At 38.4% G+C, this 12,380-nt stretch overlaps 1 pseudogene; it reads left to right on the top strand.

Annotated features, from left to right (window-relative positions):
- Window positions 1–8,389: 8,389 nt before the first annotated feature.
- Window positions 8,390–10,080, top strand: LOC149229557 (bidirectional sugar transporter SWEET17-like; annotated as a pseudogene).
- Window positions 10,081–12,380: the final 2,300 nt, after the last annotated feature.

The following is a 12,380-nucleotide window of genomic DNA, read 5'->3' as shown; positions in this document are numbered from 1 at the left end:
CTTGTGCAATTAGCATTCAAACCAGACTTGTGCAATTAGCATACATGGTTTGAGGGAATCCAAAATTCCGCTCAGGGGCCGCAGATCTTTGCACTCGGACAGAAAATTGAAGCGGTCTATTCAACCAGGGAGTTCAACCAGCGCTGATTAAAATTTCAATCCAACGGCACAATCTCTTTTAATCGTCTAACACATCAGATCAATGGTCGAAAATAAGACACGGTGTCATATAAAGGAGTTCTTCCCAGAGGGAAACGCCTTACGGCGTAACTATAACTAGCATTTGCACCAAATGTTGCAAAGGAAACGCCGTAAGGCATAAATTGAGGAACAATCAGGACATGGAATGGGCAAATCTAAATGAAATGTAGAGATGTAGTAGAAATGAAATTGATTTAGGGTGCCTTACACTATTTTTTATTAATTATTGAATTAATATTGCATATAAATTGTTGTTCATGACTATGAAGCTACCAAGTTGCTCAATGGGAAAGCTATAGCCAAAGGAGAGGAGAGGTAGGAAGAACACTATAAATTGTACATGTGAGTTAATTTGAATTTACTTTAAAATCATAGTAATTTAGTTTCAATTTGAATTTATTTATTTCTAAAGTCACCTTTTATTCATAAAAATTAATTAATGGTTGTGAAAGACATGAGCATCCTATTGATTGGTTGTATATCACTGAGAAAATAACTTGTAATCAGATATGCCAATCAAGAACAAAGAACTGGATGAAGGTTGAACACTTTCTCTGAGTGTGGACAACCGAAGAAGAACCTCGTGAGTAAGCCCCAACTGAATCATGGAATTCAAAAAGGATGAATAAAAAATAGCTGCCAGTTTTCCTCTTCTACCAAATCCCCCATTCTTATTATAGATGTCTTCGCAACTCCAATTTCTGACAGGACTTTGTGATTCCTTGAACTTACAACGAGTCTCGAGTTGGGGTGGTGGGTTAGCAGCAAAAAACCAAATTTCTTCCATCAACTGGGAACCATCTCTCAAAATTTTCCTTGGAAAAATGCTGGTAGCACGGACTGTTGAACATATATATATCGACCTCTCGCAGAGGGACGCTCCATCAAGAATATGTGAGCATTACAAGCATCCTCAGTGTGGACTAATAAAATGGAACCCATGATATCATGAAGCTCCCTTAACCATTCAAAATGTTCAACGTTGCCTAAGAGATGTGAACATTAATATAAGAACATGAAAAATGGGCATTTTTCTGTTAATGGCAGATCTGAAAATTATGCTCTTACCCATTGGATACTGAGAATCAAAATGTTCAACATTGATACAGAGATGTGACTTTAATATAAGATTAGATGAAATGAACATTTTTATATTGATTTCAGATTTCATGTATCTTATTGATATGTAACAAAACTATGCTTATACCCATGAGATACAGAGAATCCATAATCAACCTAAACTCAATGAAATAAAACAATCCATAAGAGAAACACCAAGCCATGAAAATTTACAAAAATAAGATCAAATATCTAATGAACGCATACCATACGTGTGACAAGATAAAAATGTAAATTACATTTTTCTAAATATCAAGAGATTTGCATTTCAAAGTAATTTCAAAATAATGGTTGAGAAGCTCATTTTACAGTCGAGTCAAAATATCAAGAGTACCATTCACCTAAGCTTCGATAACATTCATCTGTGTCTGAAGAAAAAGTACATTAAAAGGGAAAATTTATATCCAAAAAAGGGGTCAAAATCCAGTAATAAATTCGTTGTTTCCGGAAGTTGTGCATTCGGGTGGTTGTTAAAAAATACCTGTGCTTCAATGGCGAAATCCATTATAGTTTCCAAATGACAAATGTACTCACAACCCTCAACGGCAGCATGGAAGCTTCCCTCTTGGCGGAGGTCGGCTTTGAAGAGTCTGAGCCTCTCTTTTGCTCCTGGCAGGCACAGAATACGACGAGTTTTGCTATCGTTGCCTGCAGCATGTGAAAGACGGTTGACGGTTCGTATGGACCGTCGCGCCTGGCATTGCTCAATTCAAATCAACGGTTAATGATTACCCGATCATCTAACAACCAAATCGAATGGCACATATTTTGACACGACAACAGTTTGGAGAGTTCATTTCAGAGGGAAACGCCTTACGGCGTAAATATGTAAAGAAATAAATATGCTAGGCAATAAATATGTAAAGTAAAACTGAAAATAGAGCCGCGTGACGAGACACATCAAAAGGATGGATGGGAGGCTGAATTTTTATAAACAATTCATACTCCAATTTTTATAAACAATTCATACTCCAATTTTTATTCTGTGTAAATATAGACACAGTGTGAAACAATTATCCACAATTATTTTCTCTAAATATCCTAACGGAAAAGGAAAAAAATATCACCAAGAAATTCCAAACTTATTATAGATCGATTAGTGGAACATTTGAAATAAGAAACTACACCTTGTTATCAATATATCAAAATATGATTTCAAATCTCATGCCTCTCCTATCAGTTTTCATCACATGCATAGAATCAAAGGATCCATGAATTGTGTAAGAACAAATCTAAATGCCATAGTTTAATTCGCTGATGAATTTTCTGGATTGTTATGGAAATTTAGGTTATATTTAGAAAATATGTGGTAAAGATTTTTGTAAATCCAAGTTATAGTTGTTAAATTTCAAAATTTTAAGTGTCCTAGACGTTTTTGATGGTGTTGAATCTATTTCTACTGATGGTGTTGAATCTATTTCTACTATCAAAAATAAAATTCAAACACTGCATCTACAAGATTTTTTGAAATTATTTTGCCCAGATTCCTACCACTTTTGGCCATCCAAACAATTCCTCCGTATCCAATTCAAATGGACAAAGGCAAAGCAAGGCTATTTAAACAAAAGGATCAACAATTCTCGGAACAATGTAATAAAATCAGTTTTTCTTCAAAGAATGTAATAAAGTCAGTTTTTCTTCAAAGCAATTTACATGCTTTTTCTTTGATTGCAGATTATCAGGAGGACAATCTTATTTTCTCTATATTATAAACTTTGTGACTGGTTTTTATATGTTCAACAGAACTGATAAATTATATATCTTTCATACACACAACTATGAACCTTTATAAGAATTCTTATACCATATTATTATTTTGACATATCTGAGCTGGTACTACGGCCATATATACAACATAAACATGTTTTTAAGGCGGTAGGGTACTAATAACTGGGCAAAAATTATTGCATCTCGGGTTTTTTATACTTGTTTCAGTGGCTCAACATCAAAGATATTCAGGTATTTGGGGATTTAAAAAGTTGCATTGATGGGATAAAAAGGCTCAATTGCTTTCGGCCTCCAGTGATGTCATACGGGATGAAACTGTGTTAGTTAAAGGTTGTTGCGAGATTCTCACAAATCTTATATTCTCAGGATAAAGAGTGAATATTTTATGACCATAGAAACCCAACCTATGTAAGTAGGTGATATAAGTTTGAGAATATAGATACTTTGGAGATGAGTTGTTAGTCTAGTATGATGCTAGAGCCACATAAAAGATTTGATCATGGATAGATTTGTGATCCAGTGAATTAGTTTCCCTAATAAATCAAATGTCTTTTCTTCAATTCACTTACAACTTCATTCGTTGTTTGTATTTCATTTGGTTGTTGTTTTTCAATTCACTTATAACTTCATTCGTTGCCTGTTTTTCATTGTGTTGGATTTTTATTCCCAGCATGGCCAACTCCGCCAGTTTCCACACTGTGCTCATATTGACCTATTTTACCACTTATTCATCCCAAAAGATTTCAATATTTACTAACAAAATCATTTATCTCCCCGAGAGATAAAATTCAAAATCCAAAACACCATTACATTTCTAGTTCTCCAATATCTTCATACCCACAAATATGAATATATTTACATGAAAAAAGCTTACATACGAGAGGATATGACTATTTTTCCTCAGCTCAGAGACATTTGTATCCACCAGTTCTCTCCCAGATATTATAGATACTCTAATTCATGGCTTGCATTCAATGGAATGTCGAGTCTTGTTTTTGAGTCGGTCACTTCTATAAAACATTTGATCTTGTTCAATAACAAGATTCTTAGTTAAAACGAGTGGACATATAGTGATTTAGAAATTGTTTTTTCCTATCAAACACAAGGTTGGACATAATAGAGCATCACAGGGAAGTTTACCATGGACATATAATGGTAAATCAATATTTATAATTCTCCTTCACCGCAATATGCCACAAACGACACACGAATTTATGGTGGAATTTCGAACGCAAAGAAACTTATATTATACCTTGTTTTTCCCACGTGTCACTGTTTTGTTTTCACACATTTCTCCAAAACTGCCCAAAGAGAGATCAAACCATTTTATTTTTATGACAAAAAAAAATTTGACATTTTATTTTTAATGACAATTTTTTGTTTTTTATATATGAAAACATGAGACCTTAATCAATCAAGCAATTATATATACCTCTCAAGCAATAATATATGCCTCTGTTGAGGGTTCCTGCTCTCCTTGTTTCGATGTTTTTGACAGTACTTAGATGGCATAGAGACATGCATGGCGCAGACGCTCAAATCCTCCTCTGCCAATTTGCGTTACGAAGCCACCGGTTATTTTCTCGATCTCAACTAAATTTTATGCATTGGGATGATGCTAAGTCATGCGCAATTTTCACCTCAATCAAATGAATTTTAGCTACGGGAATATTGTAAGATGTCGTTACAAAAGTTTCAAAATCACTTACAAAGTATTTTTGACTGAGACACAGACCAAAGGAAAGCACGGTTCAGCCCCTCACTACTTCGAGAAGCAACCCCAACACTCAGAGACGGTTCCTTCGTTCTTTACGAGGCAATTGAAACATACATCCAGATAACTAAAGAAGCCTGTGTTGACCAATCTCTTTGTACAGCATGGAGACGGTATTGCTCTCACATCCTTATCCAACAGTTGCGAAACAAGATCAACCATAGGTCAGGGAAGTTTACCATGGACATATAATGGTAAATCAATATTTATAATTCTCCTTCACCGCAATATGCCACAAACGACACACGAATTTATGGTGGAATTTCGAATGCAAAGAAACTTATATTATACCTTGTTTTTCCCATGTGTCACTGTTTTGTTTTCACACATTTCTCCAAAACTGCCCAAAGAGAGATCAAACCATTTAATTTTTATGACAACAAAATTTTTGACATTTTATTTTTAATGACAATTTTTTGTTTAAGGTTAAGGGCAAACATTTTTCCTTGCACAGGAGAAATTGCGATACAGGCTACATCCCACAGGGTCCTTTCATTTGCTATTGCAATGCATAAAATTTGCGAAATTGCATAACTGCATAATAAATGGAAGATGTCACGAAAAGTGTGTTCCACTTGCGAGCAAATCTGCCCAATCTGCCCAGGTTTTTCCTTACTATTGCAAGCCATCTCCTTCTCTCTTTCGGTTTCTGCCTTATGGGTATGGGAGCAGACTCCTGCATACGCTTAGCAAAGATTAAGCACGCAACCTTGCTTCGGAAAGCCTTTGAATTCTTTCTTTTATTCAAAATATTCCCGGCAGGGTTTTCAGTAGAATGAGAGGTCTCGGGTTCGAACTCTGTGAGACGAATCCGATTATTACTCGATTTACTCTTCCTATCCCTACCATCAGCAAGCGAAACACTAACCGTGGTTCTGTGGACCTCTGACTCTGAATCAGATTCTTCTTCCTTCGTCTTAACAGAAAAGACATTTTCGATGTAGCTAAGAAGGTTGTGCTCATTTATGCTGTCCATGGAAACAACCTGAGTAAACTGAAAGGCTAGGTGCTTATCCACATCCGAGGAGTCATTGATATCCTCATCGAAGCTTCTGTCTGCATCAAGCAGCACCATCTGGCCTGCGAAGGAGTAGCCTGACCCCGAATGGTAGGACAACGCCAAAGCTAACAACCGATGGACGAAGCCACGAATCAAGCCGGGTACCCACGACACCGCCTGCGTCGCCACTGTTGCTATTCCTAGACGCTGCTTACGGATTCTGGGGAGCACTTGCCATACCAGAAGCGCTAGCCGCGTTATGTTGAACACATCTTCTAGTGGGCCGACCTCCAAGCCGACCCACAGGGTGTACAGAAATGCGCAAACGGCATAAGCCTCGGGACGATATCGCTCTTGGATGTCCCGTCAATACAATTTTGTTCCCTTGTATTAACTGGCGCCTAAGATACTTCAATGGGATGCTCTTGGCTCTGTCAAGAAACCCCGCATGAGCAGCTCCCGCTCCCAGGCTCAAGGACCTCTGCATTATGTTGAGATCCGTTAGCGCATCCATAAACCCCGTGGTGCCTCTGCAGGTGATGATCATGTGATCTTTGGCCAGGTTTTAACGACCAGAAGAACCTGCTTTCGGCCGATCTCGAAGCCTTCTTTTCGCAGCTTGTCTTCTTCCATAAATTCATAGATCGCCGTTTCCGGCAAGCCGAATGTGGTATTCAGTGTTTCAAGTTCCTGCCGAGGATTGCCGCTGTATGCAATGGCTGAAAGAATCAGCGCATCGACAAGCCAGACGGGATGACGGTCTTGCTTGATTATTTGGCTGAGCGTGGCCATCGATTTTGTGGTTCTGCGAGTACTAATGTCTCTTCTTCCTTCGTCTTAACAGAAAAGACATTTTCGATGTAGCTAAGAAGGCTGTGCTCATTTATGTTGTCCATGGAAACAACCTGAGTAAACTGAAAGGCCAGGTGCTTATCCACATCCGAGGAGTCATCGATATCCTCATGGAAGCTTCTGTCTGCATCAAGCAGCACCATCTGGCCTGCGAAGGAGTAGCCTGACCCCGAATGGTAGGACAACGCCAAAGCTAACAACTGATGGACGAAGCCACGAATCAAGCCGGGTACCCACGACACCACCTGCATCGCCACTGTTGCTATTCCTAGACGCTGCTTACGGATTCTGGGGAGCACTTGCCATACTAGAAGCGCTAGCCGCGTTATGTTGAACACATCTTCCAGTGGGCCGACCTCCAAGCCGGCCCACAGGGTGTACAGAAAATGCACAAACGACATAAGCCTTGGGACGATATCGCTCTTGGAAACTATATGCACAAAGTGTCTTCTGTAACGCGAATTTATATGTTTTGCCAATTTTGAATCCGTGAAGAGAGGGCATCCGAACGAATAACATTGAACTTGTTCGTGGCAAAACTTAGGGCTCGATTCCAACAATCTGAGGGTGAGCAACGAGGCAACGGCTCCTCCTAAAGAATGGCCCGTCAATACAATTTTGTTCCCTTGTATTAACTGGCGCCTAAGATACTTCAATGGGATGCTCTTGGCTCTGTCAAGAAACCCCGCATGAGCAGCTCCCGCTCCCAGGCTCAAGGACCTCTGCATTATGTTGAGATCCGTTAGCGCATCCATAAACCCCGTGGTGCCTCTGCAGGTGATGATCATGTGATCTTTGGCCAGGTTTTAACGACCAGAAGAACCTGCTTTCGGCCGATCTCGAAGCCTTCTTTTCGCAGCTTGTCTTCTTCCATAAATTCATAGATCGCCGTTTCCGGCAAGCCGAATGTGGTATTCAGCGTTTCAAGTTCCTGCCGAGGATTGTCGCTGTATGCAACGGTTGAAAAAATCAGCGCATTGGCAAGCCAGACGGGATGACGGTCTTGCTTGATTATTTGGCTGAGCGTGGCCATCGATTTTGTGGTTCTGCGAGTACTAATGTCTCTCCCTCCACACCACCACGATGTCTCGCCTCCCCAGGCGCCTCACCTTCTCGTCTGTGCTCACCGCAACGTATCTTGTTGAAAGACGGTTGACAGGTCGTATGGAGCGTCGCGCCTGGCATTGCGCAATTCAAATCAACGGTTAAGGATTACTCGATCGTCTAACAACCAAATCGAATGGCACATATTTTGACACGACAGCAGTTTGGAGAGTTTATTTCAGAGGGAAACGCCTTACGGCGTAATTATATAATCTCATTGGTTTGATTTCCGCCATGAAATCCAGATCTGATTCTCATACCAAAAAGTTTAAATTGCCATTCAAATAAATTGGGTCCATGAAGAATGTTATATTACTTTACTGAAATTGCAGAATCTCATTTTGACCATCACCTCTCGTCCAAAAAGGCTATTAAGATAAGAAGCTATCTGACTTTTATCCTAAGACCAGAATAAGAAACGATCCAAATGGCATTTATCCCAGACATTTTTCAGGCCATCTGAATGGGCCACCTATGGCAGTTCCGGAAAGCTCCGGACTAACTCTCATGTCGAACTCATACACCTAACAGTAGGTACTGCCATCTTTGACGTGGCGCTCACTCCATTGCTGCAATTGTTTGGTTGGACGATGCATTTTAGGCCTTCAGAAGAAAAAGCCCTGCCTTATCATTAATCTCAGCATCTTCCACGAGAATAAGGAAAAAAATTGCATTGGTCCTCACCATATACTCGCTATGGCCGATGTGAGCTTCATTCTTGGTGTTGTCGGTCAGTACATACAATATATGATCAGAGTCGCATTTAATGTTTCTTTAGTGATTTGAATCGCTTGTTCATCTGAATTATTATATGTTTGGGCAATATGTTGCAGGAAATGTGATATCGTTCCTCGTTTTCATATCGCCGGTGTAAGCTCTTAAATGTTTTGAATGGTTAAATACATTTAGTTTCTAGGGAGTTTTGTCAATCTTGCAAGTGTTGTTCAATAATATTTTATTTACAGGAAGACATTTTGGCGTATAGTGAAGAATAAGTCCACACAGGACTTCAAACCTCTCCCTTATATCTGCACGTTGTTGAGCACTTCGCAATGGACATATTATGGATTAATAAAGCCCGGGGGACTGTTGATCTCTACGATTAATGGGGCAGGCGCGGTATTGGAAGCAGCATATATCATTCTGTTTATAATTTATGCCCATAAGGGACTTCGGGTTAGTATTTTTTTTTTTTTTTCAGTCACCTTCATATTGAGTGTTTCAGTTGATGCTTCCACGACTATTAGATCGAACACAAATATTAGTATGTCACATAGAGAACTGGAATTCTGATAACACTTCATAAATCCAAAGTGAAAGATGGATCTTGTCGACCAATAAATTTTATGACTCATGGTACATCTAATTGGTGTTGTTATGCAGCTCAAGACTATTATTCTGGTGTTGCTTGTGGATATAGTATTTTTTGCTGCTGTATTTTTGGTGACCTTTCTGGCACTAAATCAACAAACGAGAATAAACGTAGTAGGAATTCTATGCGTGTGTTTAACGTTAAGCATGTATGGTTCTCCATTAACAGTTATGGTAAGCTTGGTTTTCAACATTTAGGCACAGAAAAAAAAATTGTCAATAATTCAAGGAAGATTAGTGCCATTTTGAATTTTACAGACTGACCTTGTAATCCCCACGTATGTGGGTGGCAACAGAAAAGTGTCATAGTAACGAAGAGCGTGGAATTCATGCCATTTTTCCTGTCATTCTTCCTGTTTCTTAACGGAGGAGTTTGGGCAGTTTGGGCAGTGCTGGAACGAGACGTGTTTGTTGGGGTTAGTGTTGAAGTTTTTCATTGAAATTAGATTTAGGTAGAATGCATATTATTCAAACAAATGTGTTGCTGTAATGTATAGATCCCGAATGGAATCGGCTTCGGCCTTGGAGCTGCACAGCTTCTTCTGTACTTGATTTATAGAAAGGGGAAGCCCAGGCGAGAAGGAATCAGAGACGAAGTTGTAAAGACTGAGGACTTTAAACTTGTGACGGATATCGAGATTGGCGGTGGAGGTGTACATCAATTTAGTGCAGAAGATAAGAAGTCCCAACCCAACAATCTAGAGATCTAGAGAAAGGATTGAGTATTCCTAAGGCTAATGTACAGGGTCTCAGAAAGCTTGTAAAATCCCTTTCTCTAGACTCTGGAATGTTGCAATCAGATGCAGGCCAAATGCAGTATAACCTTTCTCTAGTACCCCATCATGAAGGCGAAAATCCAGAACGCTATTGAAAATACTGAATGTGAAAAAGCAAATGTTGAATCTAGCCTGCACCATTTTTTAGTAACTAGGAGTTTACAAAAGCTATCCTTGGATCAATAAATCTATGTCAATAAAAGTGTATGTTATTGTATAATCTGCCACTGTAAACTGCTTAGAAAAACTCGCGCGTACCTTGAGCGTATCTTCATCTATCGAAATGTGTTACGATGCAACAGGCATAATTTGAGCCTTGCGAAATCTGCTATAATCTGCTATAAATTCGCAGCTTGTCTTCTTCCAGAAATTCATAGATCGCCGTTTCCGGCAAGCCGAATGTGGTATTCAGTGTTTCAAGTTCCTGCCGAGGATTGTCGCTGTATGCAACGGCTGAAAGAATCAGCGCATCGGCAAGCCAGACGGGATGACGGTCTTGCTTGATTATTTGGCTGAGCGTGGCCATCGATTTTGTGGTTCTGCGAATACTAATGTCTCTCCCTCCACACCACCACGATGTCTCGCCTCCCCAGGCGCCTCACCTTCTGGTCTGTGCTCACCGCCTGTGCTCACCGCAACGTATCTTGTTGAAAGACGGTTGACGGTTCGTATGGAGCGTGGCGCCTGGCATTGCGCAATTCAAATCAACGCTTAAGGATTACTCCATCGTCTAACAACCAAATCTAATGGCACATATTTTGACACGACAGTAGTTTGGAGAGTTTATTTCAGAGGGAAACGCCTTACGGCGTAATAAATAAAAAGAACAACAAAATGTTTGCTCGACTAGTTTGACCTGTTTTAGCAGTTCTACGAATACCTCTAAAAATGCGTTTTAAAGAGCTTTATAAGTTGCTATGGTAATATTGCTATATTTTAAAAATAGTCAGTTTGCCACAATTTTCTAGCCACAGATATGCGCGGTCTATTTTCCAAACGAAAGTCTGTGCTTGCCTCTAAAAAATAAAAATGAAAATGAAAACCCTAACACCGTAAATCATAGATCAAAGTTTTCTACATTAAAATGTCTATAGGCCCTAAGAGTTGAACCTACTCTGATACCATATGTAATAGCCCTGAAACAAAAACATGTAATTAATTAGATTAATCATGTGATTTATAATCAACACGCAATTTATCAACTAATTAACATCAATTTCAAACATATGAGTAGAGACAACTTACCTGTGCCGATGATGTTTCTCACTTGTGATTTTAGGGTTGAACACTAATTGAATTTTGCGAAATGCAACAAAGTGTTGGGGATGACTCTCCACCCAACCATAGGCTCAATTGCACAAAATCTTGCTACAACTAGCCACCCCCGAGCCCTCAATCAACGTACTACTGCTAGGAAATCCTTTGTCTCACAACACTATTCTCCAAAGAGAAAGGATGGTGGAATGATGGAATCATGGAATGCCTCCCATCTTCCTCCCCACCTATTAAATAGAGCAAACATTGGAAGGGGAACCACATGCACACACTCCATGTGTCAACATGCAACTTTACTGCGTTCTTGTTTTATTCTTTTGTTTTTACTTTTTAATAACTTTACTGATTTTTACTGCTTTCTTGTTTTATTTCTTATTTATATTTATTTAGAGGATGTAATTATTTTACTATTATCTAATATTTATTTACTAGTACTATTTTTTTATTTATTGCTTATTATATATTTAATATTATATTATATTATTTATTATATATTATTTATTATTTATTATTAAGGGACATTACACAATATCTTGGAGGAATGGTAGAGGAAAAATAAGGAAACGATTGTTTTCCATGGAGGATACATAAAACAAGTAAAATGCGATGAATTTGGAAGAGAGGACCACACAAAACTATTGTTTTTTAATTGTATTTTTGGATTACCTTCCTATAACTTTACTCAAATTTCAAGTGTAGACACTTGTTGGATGCATAATTAAATTTAACATCAAATGAGTACCCATTTTGTATACTTTTGAGAAGAGCCACATTGATAAAAAAAAAATGAAGATGTATTAAAATGTTTGGTCAACACGTTTTTTAAATATATTTTCATTTTTTATCAATATGGGTCTTCTCAAAAGTATGCATAATAGGTAAAAGTTTGATGCATAATTTATTTCTGCATCCAACGGGTGCCTACACTTGAGATTTGTGTCAGCCTATAAGAGTATAAACAAAAAACGTAATTAAAAAAAAACATTTAAGGAAATTTTAGTATAAAAGTGCGCATGATTTTTTCACGTAATTTCCATGCATAATATGTAAATCAATCACAATCCCTTATTTGTAAGAAGAGGTACATGTCTTAAATAATTTTAAATTGTTTAATTTGGGAATCCACAGAATATTTTATTATTAATTTGGGTATCAATGAAATATTTTATTATTAATTTGG

Source organism: Pinus tabuliformis, chromosome J, assembly GCF_031772625.1.
Source record: "Pinus tabuliformis cultivar Carrire ecotype Pingquan chromosome J, CPIR1, whole genome shotgun sequence".
In the NCBI taxonomy this organism is placed as follows: Eukaryota; Viridiplantae; Streptophyta; class Pinopsida; order Pinales; family Pinaceae; genus Pinus; species Pinus tabuliformis.
The sequence above is the reverse complement of the archived record's forward strand: the minus strand, read 5'-3'. Positions and strand labels throughout refer to the sequence as shown.